The 10,833-nt window shown below is 45.1% G+C and overlaps 1 pseudogene; it reads right to left on the bottom strand.

Annotated features, from left to right (window-relative positions):
- Positions 1–6,174: 6,174 nt before the first annotated feature.
- LOC123135507 (BAG family molecular chaperone regulator 7-like) lies at positions 6,175–9,519 on the bottom strand (annotated as a pseudogene).
- Positions 9,520–10,833: the final 1,314 nt, after the last annotated feature.

Here is a 10,833-nt window from a genome sequence, read left to right as displayed (position 1 = left end):
TCCTAATCTCTAACTTAAACATAATTATACTTCTAACATTCCCCCTCAGTTGTAGCGGGAGTGAAGCGGACGATGACGACTAAATTTGAACTCTTGTGCTTTCATCGTCTTCTCCGCTGCGCCATCATCAACTGCATCTCTGATGGGTCGGCACCTAGGGCGGTGATTGCATCCCCTTCTGGTGCCTCCCCTGTCTTCTCCTCTGTTCCCTCCCGCAGTCACAGCGGGAGTGTCGTGGACGCAAGGGACGAGGCGGACGCTGTTGACTGGAGTTTTTGCCGATGAGTTGCTGTAGACGCAGCCATTAATGTCGTGGTAGCCGATCATGCTGATGTAGCCGTGGTCGAGGGTGTGGTCGTCCTAGATGATGAAGCCACACAAAGCCGGAGGCGTAAAAAAATGCGCTATGACGGAGTTGCAGACGTGGACGATGCACCTTGCGGATGTCAGAGGGTGTCATCGGCGATGAGTTCACCGGTTTTGCCAAGACCAGAGGAAGCCCATCGAGCACACATCGGTTTTGCCAGAACCGTGTGGCCGTGTACGGTCGTCACTATAGTGATGCCATGTCGATGCAATCTTGCCGTCGTGGATGACGCGGTCGATGCCGTCGTCGTGACGCGGTCATTGCCGTCGTCGAGGTCGCGTCTTGCAGAAAAGTCTGTCAGAGGACGCTAGGTGTCATCTTGTGGACGAGGTGGCGGCGGTGTGTTGATGATGATGATGACGACGATGATGATGATGATGATGAAGACCATGTTGATGAAGACCTTGGCGATGAAGTGTCAGCGATGGTGTCGCAGTGGCATGTCGACGATGATGCGTCACTTGAAGGCGTCCCTCCATAGCGACGAAGTGTCGACGCCCTGTCGTGCCGAAGAAGTATGTTGCTTGCAACCTGGGCGTAGTCGTACAACTTCGTGTTGATTATGTAGCTCGCTCGCTGGAGGAGTCGATCGCTGCAGGTGCAGTAGGTTGATGTAGATAGCTCCCGGTGCAGTGAAGTCGATCGCTCGGTGCAGAAGTAAGGTTGATGCAGTGGCGCGGGTTGCAGATCGGTCGATGGAGATGTTGGTGCAGTTTCGGCAGTCGGTGTAGATGTGTATGGGAGTTCGCCCTCCCGTGATTCATGGTGCCTGGTATTGTGGAGGCGTCGTGCACAGCAGCTGCTAGGGTTTGCTCGGACTATCTTGCGGCTGGCTCATCGATGGATCAGCGCGCGCGTGTAGTCGAGGATGAGGTGTACGCTGATGGATCAAAGATGGCTGGTGGTGTACACCTATATGGAACGAAGTCGGCGGGTGCTTCTGGTGCCTTGATGCCTTCCCGTGGTGATGCATGCACGGCATCTTGTTCTGCACGTGGATGGATGCACTTTGGCGATGAAGCTGGAGGCGATGCAGCCGTGTTGTCGATGCAGATTGGATTGAACCCAATACGCGTGTGTCGTCGTCCCGCAGGCACAAGTCGATGCAGGTGCGGTGAGAGGGACCCGAGGTCGACGTGGAAGGCCGTGCATGCTGCTCGTTCGGATCGAAGCATCCGCACATCTTGTCGTACTCACCGCTGATTCTGCACTGCTTTCATCTGAATTTGAGGCTCGTCGGATTATTTGTGACGAAAAAAGAAATCAATCTAGTAGAATTTTAAAAATTGAAATTCATCTAGTCTAACTTAATAACTAAGAGAACCGATCTAATCTTTGATTGATCGGGTGCCGCGCCCCTGGGGAGAGGAGATTAATCTCTCCGGGGGCGGCACGCTGCGGAAGTGGTTGAGAAACTTAGGATCGGCGTCGTGAGACTAACCGCTCTAATACCATGTAGAAAATATTGGATGACTAATGTTTATGTGTTGTATTGATCTTACCCTTGTGTAGGGTATATATAGGAATACAAGAGGGGTAGAGACTTGGAGTACAAGACAAGGTTGTGTAAACCTATTTTATCTCCAAATACATATTTATCTCTAACTCTCAAATATTATTATACTTCTAACAACTGATCACGGGGATCAGTCGATGAAAATATCATCTTTCTTCAACACACACACACACACTCAAGGATATCCCTTAGCGATGAACTAAGTCGGACAAGCTTTCATCTTCCAACTCTCCAAGTTGTTGTTTGGCTTAACCAACTAGCTCAGGGGTATCCAACACAGATTCTTGGAGAATGGGTGGTTTGGAGGGGAACCAACATGATCACAAACTCAACATAGCGGTCAGGTGACAACCTGGTAATACTTCTGAGAAGATAACTGGAACGTAATGAACCACCGATATGTTACTAAGCTCGAGAACAATCTTTCTTTTCAGGGCAAGACGATATGATCAAATAAGCAAGGATTGACACTATCCTAACTCATTGATCAAAAAGTGCACCGGAAATAAGGACTAGGTAGCACGATAAACCTTAGGGTGATGATTCAATAATCAACACACTAAGGATAAGATTATTGTCCATTATCTACCAAGCAACAGGGTTGCTAGGAGTATTGATTTCACACATCACAACTTACTTGTTGGCATTCCAGTTGCAACAACACGGAACCAATGAATGAACAATGATGGCAAGAAGTATCACTAAATCAAGAATTCATAAGAAATGGTGCAATTCTCATGACAATCCTGACATAAAGGGGTAATACTCCGAGGTAGAACAGAACAAAAAGCTGGATTGGCATTTGATCTGCGGAATACAACTACTTTGACCAGTCCAAGAAATGGATGAGGTACTGGAGTTTGTTTTTCCTAGTCATTCTGAACTAGAATGGCTTGACAGCCACAAGAATAATAGGCATCGATGAACACGAATGCACAACTATTCCTGACTATCAATTGATAGACGAGGGCCAGAAAACAGCTAAAGAGAGACAACTCAAAGGAACATATGGTTTTCAGGGTTGCAGATGCATAGATTTAGTATGCCAAACAAGTTCAATATATTTCTTCTAGATAATCCATGCAGAAAGGTAGGACTGGCAGAATCACAATTATGAATGGAGAACTCCTGAAGAGTACTCTGATTGTGATATTTTGGTTCAAAGAACTCCTGCCTTAATGGTTCAGGGTATTTGGAAGGAAGAAATACCATGGACCTCGAGGACTGTCGCATGGTTACTAATATCCTAAAGGAACGAGCAAACACTATCCACAGGAGGTAAGTAGGGTGAATCTCGGGTTCAAGAACCTAGGAATAGAATACCTACTACTAAATGGCACCACGGGATGCTTTTGAGAATAATGGCCAGAACCATCACACTGGGGATGCAAAGCATTGCTAGATTACTAAGTGGTCCTCTAAGACACCTAGGGTCATAACACTAACTCCAACATACATGTCAAGGCAACGGAGTACCTCAACAGACCGATTAGTGTGGTTGAACTGGCCCAAAGGGACATCGAGAACAGAAGCAAGGGATTTGCAAATGCATCTGACTATTTAGAAACCTGGGATGACTCAGACAGCATAACGGCTGTAAATGCTCAAAAATATTTGAGACATCCTGCAAAATGGTGGCATAACCACTCAACAACATCATAATATCAAGGTTCCAAGACCAACTATGAACACAGGGAAGTACTGGAAGCTGAACTAAGACATGAATCGCTACTGGAATCTGGCACTTTGCCATCTGCCATGGCAGATGGCAAAGGCATGGTCGGAGGATGGCAAAGGCTTTGCCATCTACCAGCAGATGGCAAACAGTTTGTCTGAAACCCTGCCGGCAAAGGCTTCTTTGTCGTCTGCTGGCTGATGGCAAAGAGCCTGTGGCTTTGCCATCAGCTGGCAGATGGCAAAGCCTCTTAACGGGGTTAGCCCCGTTAGAAGGCTAACGGCATACTTTGCCGTCAGCCAGCATATGGCATAGGCTGCAGGCTCTTTGCCGTCTGCCAGCAGATGGCAAAGTATGCAGGCTCTTTGCCGTGTGCCAGCAGATGGCAAAGGTTGCATGCTTTGCCATCTGCCAGCACATGGCAAAGAGCTCTGCCATCTGCTGACAGATGGCAAAGAGCCCAAATAGGCCAGCCCAAATTTTACATGTAGATGACACGTGGCCTCTTTGCCATCTGCCAGCTGATGGCAAAGCTCTTTGCCATCTGCCAGGAGATGGCAAAGTGACTATATTGCCCCATTTAATTTTGTTTTTTCTTATATCAATTCATTTTCGCAGAAAATCAAACACAAATATATTTATATGACCAATATAGCATATTCAACACATATTACCAATAGTCATGAACACATATATCCAATACATGTTACCAATAGTAGCAAGTTTCATCCGTACATATACATAGTTTCATCAATATTACACAGTTTCATCCATAGGTAGCAAGTTTCACAAGGTCAAAACAAAAACTAAATACAAGCACTCCATCAACCCAAGCTTCCGTGATCTTAAGCAAATCTGTAAAATGGGAAAGAAGAAAGTTAGAAGAAGAAGACTAGAAGAATATTATTATGATGCAACTAAAATGTGAAGATTATTATGATGTCCAAGTTCAATTTGTTTTCTATCATGTCCTATCATTGTGTTGTTCACTCCAAGGATTAATTCCCGAATATACTCACCTGCAATCTTGGATGCCATATATCATATATCCTGTTACAGTTTTTTACATCTTTGGACAGCAGAATAAATTGGTCCCATTATTAATGAACTGGTGAACACTTGAGCAAAGGAGCATGTCATCTATTAGTTTCTCACTGATCAAACTACCACTGTATAGGTCATTATGTTCACATAAAAAAGGAATTGGAAGTTGAGCATGCTCTCATGTGCTCTTTGTTTCTGAATCTCCTAGACTGAGCAGAGGCAGGCACGTGGAGATGATCATGAACCAACACGTTATGGATTCTGATGTCAATGGTGGGGAGTATTTTAGAAAACGTTTCGTGCAAAAGGTGTGCTCAAGTTTAGATGCAGAGAGGTCTGCACCACTGTATTCATAACCATCGGTACATTATGGTGGAGTTGAGGAAAGGAGCATTACCAGGGATGTGATTTTAGCAGCATCTATAGATAAATGGCTGCTACAAAGGGCAGAAGATGCATGTAGTCACCAGCATCAACTTTTGGAGTGTGCGCTACTGGGATCAGTCTCTCCAGCTTCAGGTAAGCTATTCACTCAGCCACTTAGCTATTTATGTCAGATCTAGAAGTATTTTCTATAGCACACCATGTGTTAGTTTGATCTGATAAGGTTGAAATACTATGAAGCTCATGGCAATCAATGGATTGATTTTGGGGAGTATAGTTTCTGTAATTACTATGACAGTATGAAACATATATTGCTATATAATCAAGATTTAATGTACACTATTCAGTATACCTGATATGACTATGTTAGAGAGAACATAATATACTGTATTTTATTTGTAATTTTGTATACATCTATCTATCTATCTATCTATCTATATGTATCTATCTATAGCTATACTAATTATATATAGACTCCCAACAAATTACACATTAATCAGAAAATAAGAGCCGTTCTATCTAATCCATGTAATCCTTGGCTGAAATCTTGACCAAGAAAAAATCAGCCAGAAAAAACTTCTTGAACGGCCCACAAATAACAAACTATCTGTTTTTAGAAGACTCGCAGTTTTCACGGCTGTAGAAGAAATAGAAGCCGAGTGAGATACTCCCTATCAACAACTGTGAAGATAAGTTAGAAAAAACATGAAAGGATATACAAAAGCGCTTAAAAGGAGAAGAAGCCGAAAGAGATAAGGGTCACAGTCCTTTCACGTACAAGCCAAGGACACCCCAAAAGTATCTACCTTCTCCATGTCTCTTTCTCTCTCCTTTAAGAAAACAACCTGAAGCAACAACGGGCCATGTAATCTCCATGGTCTCCTTAGCCCCAGGAACAATTCATGTTGCTCTCAAATTGTGCAAGCAAGTTCGGGCGTCGATCCGATGTGCTCAAGGAGTGTATTGCATCACAATTGTTTTGTTAAGGTTTGTTTTCTCATCTAGATGAGGTTCGTTTTCTCATAATCTTTTGTTCTGAATTTCTTTCTTCCCTTGAATCTACCATGACTTTGGATCGGGTTCAATTTGTTTTTCTATACTATCATGTGATAGTGTTCTGCTTTCCAACGATTAAATCCCGAATATTTTCACCTACAACATATGGATATCTAATCGAGATCATCAGGTCAGATCTGGTGAGCTTATAAATTAAACCTGGTGTCTAGACAAGCAACATCACAAGAAGGAGCATCCTTTCAGTTGTCAACATCGAGTTGGTCAAGCTACTCCAAATTCAATTTTTGCACCGACAAAATATGTCCAGTAACTTTCTGTGAATCACATGTGACAACAACTATTTTTTCTAACAACTACAGGTTAAATAGAGCATGACCAGCTGCATCGACTGCTCTTAACTGATTCCTACCTGCAGCTCTATAAATAAGCAAGTGTTCATCTGATACCTATTGACTGCAGATTGGGGATAATTAGCAACATAATATTGATACATAGAAATACTGAATGAGAGTATGACCAGCTGCATCGACTGCTCTTCTAATAATTCCGCATCAGCTGCCACTCATCTTGACGTCCACGCCAAGCCTCATATAGATGGTAGGATATCTTCTGTACATAGTAGTTCTTTTGTAACCTGATTGTAATATCATTAATGATGTATCTGTGTAGTCCATATATATGTGAATATGAGACGGGCGAGGTGTGCAATTAGCAGCCCATTCTTTCTGAGCTATACAAGTTTTTCTTGGTTATCCTATTTCGGTGGTTTCATATTTAGAGAAGCTTATGAAATTACACATCATATGCCTATTTAATAAGGATGTGTTTCACTGGTACCTGTTTTGGCTGATTGAGGTTAATAAGCAACAATATATTGTAAATAAAAATATTGAGCTTTTCCCAATTTGTGGCGCCTAAGTTTTATTTTGGCAGTTTCATATTACAAAACGTTATGAAACTAAATAGCATAGTATTCCTGCAAAAAAAAGAAACCGTGCTTTTGATAAATAATAAGATGTCTGCAAATGGTTTCGCATCTTGCAGTGATGCTATGAGAACTTTGAAATATATGATAAATTTTTACTAACAATATCAATGATAAATATATGGTCGTTTTTGTAAGTTGCATTGCTTAAAGATTTTTCGAAAGCAATACCTGAATCTGGCTATTGTATAGTTCTTTTTGTTTTACCTTTTTTATGGATTAACTTAGCACATATACTGTAATTATTTTCGTTCTGAAGGGGACTATAGGAGGAAAGGTAATACGAGATGATCATCGCACTTCTCCAAATCTGCTCTATCCATGTTCTACCACTATGTTGTCTCTCTCTTTTCTTTCATACCTACTATTTGTATAAGGTCTGTACGTTCAAATTATCTATCTTACGACATTTTTTGTTGATCGGAATGCTTACTACCTGGCCCTGTACTACGTAATGCATGCAGAAAATATCCAGATTGATTTGAATTGTATACTTTTAAATTAAACCAAATATAATGCATGTGACAAACCAGTTTCAGTATTCATTTTTCACTTTCCCCGAGGCACGTGCTCTAAAAGATTATTTTTTTGATATTCTTACGGTGAGAGAGACATAGGTCAAACTCTCAAAGAATTTGTTGAGGAAGATGATTCCTCTACATAGTCTATATATGTGAACTATGAACCCTTTGGTTCTTTATACCAGCATGAGTATATGATGCAGAGAATAAAGTGCTTTCCATTTGACCTGTTGGTCAGTAGCGTACACGTTGCACTAGAAAATCATAATTTAGAAAAGGTTCATTCTTAGGATCTGTTGGTTAGGACATCACTTATTGCTATATATGGATTAAATGCCCAAAAATCCAATTCTTATGGTAAAATATAGTAGAAAGACTAGCCCGTGCATCGCACGGGTTTGACGACTAGTAGTGTTAACCACTGTATGCAGTAACTGAATTTCAAATCCACAGCACAGCAATGGCAATCAGCAATCAGCAATCGGCAATCGTAAACAGGCCGTGACGGAGCTCACCTCGAGCGCTTCGACAGTGAGGAGCAGGACAATGATCTTCTCGGAGAACCTCTGGCGCTCCTCGTGGTCGTGCGAGAGGCGGCGCCTGTAGGAGAGGTTGTAGAAGAGGGACCGGAGCTCCTTGAGCTTGGCCTTGGCGATGGCGAGATCGCACAGGCAGCTGAGCACCTGGGAGCGGTGGGCGAGGTGCGCCCTGTAGTTCATCTGGATGAGCAGCGCGGCATCCTGCGGCGACATCTCCTTGGCCTTCCCCTTGCCGTTCCCCATGGAAAAGGCCTGCATCATCAGAAAGAGAGACAAATGTCAGGCGGTCAGTACACATATGACAGTAGTGCATTGCAAGGGAGCAGAATCCTCAAGCTGATATCATTCAGAGTAGAGTTCAGTCAATCTGTAGCCAGTACTAAGCACAGATCTAGAGTGTGGACACTAGCATCCTCTAAAATTCCAAATTTTCTCTCAAATCCAGCGAGAGGTAACTTGGTTCTATTGGAAATTCTACTAGAAATCACACATTTCGTTCAGATCGGGCCACAGAACCCAAAACCCCGCAAAAATCTCATCTTTTGTGCTGAGTACCGTACCTTGCGGATGGCGTCGCAGCCGGCGGTGTTGTCCTCGGGGATCTCCTCAATCTGGACGCACGTCCTCGCCAGCTTCTTCTTCTTCTTGTCAACCTCCTTGTCCTTGGCGGCGGCCTTGATCTTCTTGGGCTTCTCCGGCCTACGCTCCTCGACCTCCAGCTCATCCTCGTCGTCGTCGGAGGCGGTGAAGTCCTCCTCCCAGGTGTAGGCATGCGACCATGGCTCGAGTGAGCCTTTGCCCTTGATCTCGGTGCCCCACCTGGTCTTGGTCTTGCCTCCGGCGCCGCCCTTGGACTTGGCCTCCCACCTCCACTTGCGGTCGAATCTGTCGTCGTTGGGGGAGGCGAGCTCCGCCTCCCACTTGAGTGCCCGGCCCCCGCCGCGCGGCTTCTCCACCGCCGTCCACTTGACCTTCTGGCCGCCGGGCTCCGTGGCCGCGTAGGTGTACTTGCGGCGCGCCGGTTGCGGGGCGGCCGCGCGGGCCGCGAGCTCGAGCGCGGCGACGCAGTCGGTGAGGTCGTGCAGGAGGAAGGCGTGTGGGGAGGGGATGGGGGGCGGGGCGAAGAAGGGGTCGGCAGGGAGGTAGAGGTCGAGGAGGTCGGGGTGGTGGGGGAAGGCGAAGCGGGATGGGGATGGGGGTGGGAGGAAGGGGCGCAGGAGGCGGAGAGGGAGGAGGTAGGTGGTGGTGTGTGGATGAGATGCGAACGTCTTTTTTTTACCTGGATGGGTGGGGAGAGAGGGAGGGGATAACCCCACAGTTTTTTTTACCTGGAAAAAAATAACCCCATCTCTTTGCCATCTGCCAGCAGATGGCAAAGAATCTTTGCCGTCTGGTGGCAGATGGCAAAGAGGTGGGGCTGGTACGCCATTACATGCTTGACGGCCATAGGATTTGCCAACCTCTTTGCCATCTGCTGGCAGATGGCAAAGATTATTTGCCATCCACTAGCAGATGGCAAAGAATTGGCTGATGGCAACCATGTTCTTTGCCGTCTGTCAGTTCTTTGCCATCTGTTTTTTATAAGCAGATGGAAAAGACGTTCTTTGCCATCAGCTGGCAGATGGCAAAGAGCTGGCTGATGGCAAATTCCCTGTTTCCAGTAGTGAATCCATTAATCCTATAAGTCTATGGATTTGTAACACGTCATCCTGATAGATGGATGAGAAGGCCTAATTCTTAATCCCCATAGAAGAGAATAGGATGACTCAGATCAGAAAGGCATAGGGTAAAGGAGTAAAAAGAGCCTTACGTTCCCTTCCACAATCAATTCCCTTACATAACTAAAGCATTTCTAGACTCAGCTTCGACCAGTTTGGCTTGGTAATCCTACAGGCAGTCAGGCTCTGATACCAAAGCTATCAGGACCATGATTCCAAGTCACATCGATCTAGCCGGTAACACCTCATATCACTTTGCGGCCTCACGCACGGTATTCCCACGGGTGTCGCCTTACCATGGCCCGGGACCGTTTGCACCTTTTGGCTCACGTATATGATAGTGTCGCCAGCATCCATATGACAGAGAACCCGGGCCAACATGGCTAGTCATGAACCCAAAGTGGCACTAACCTATGGGGACAGGCATACATGAATCACATCGAGCATGTCAGTCAGCAGCATGTGAATCCGGGCTGTAGCACTGGGCTAACAGGACTCTGGGAACCCGGGCTGTAGTAGGCTAGGAAGGACTCCGGATGTCACCGCATGACATTTCCCCGAAGGGACAAACATAGGAACGAAATGAATCACATGCCGGCCAGTCAAGTGTTCCGGAGCAGTAGTGCTGGGCTAGCAGGACTCTAGTGAATCGGGCTGTAGTGGACTACTATGGCTCATGGAAGCACAAGACTACATTTCCCCATAAGAGAGGCTACCAAGGATACACAACTAGGTTGTCGGATCCCACACATACCAAGCATTTCAATCATACACACAATATGCTCGATATGTGTAAATACAACATGGCATCACAACATAACTCTACGACTCAAGGTATTTATTCATTAGGCTCCAAGGAGCGAGATATTACAAACATGGGTCTCATGACCCAACATTCAGAGCATACAAGTCAAGCACATGCGGAAGCTTAACATGTCTGAGTATAGACATCTACAAATGAAAAAGGCTGAGAAGCCTGACTATCTACAAGACCCTGCCAAGGGCACAAGATTGTAGCTGAGGTATCAAGCTAAACGTCAAAGTCCACGCGGAACTACTAGCGAGAC

This window comes from Triticum aestivum, chromosome 1A (genome assembly GCF_018294505.1).
Source record: "Triticum aestivum cultivar Chinese Spring chromosome 1A, IWGSC CS RefSeq v2.1, whole genome shotgun sequence".
NCBI lineage: Eukaryota > Viridiplantae > Streptophyta > Magnoliopsida > Poales > Poaceae > Triticum > Triticum aestivum.
This window is presented reverse-complemented; position numbering and strand designations above follow the sequence as displayed.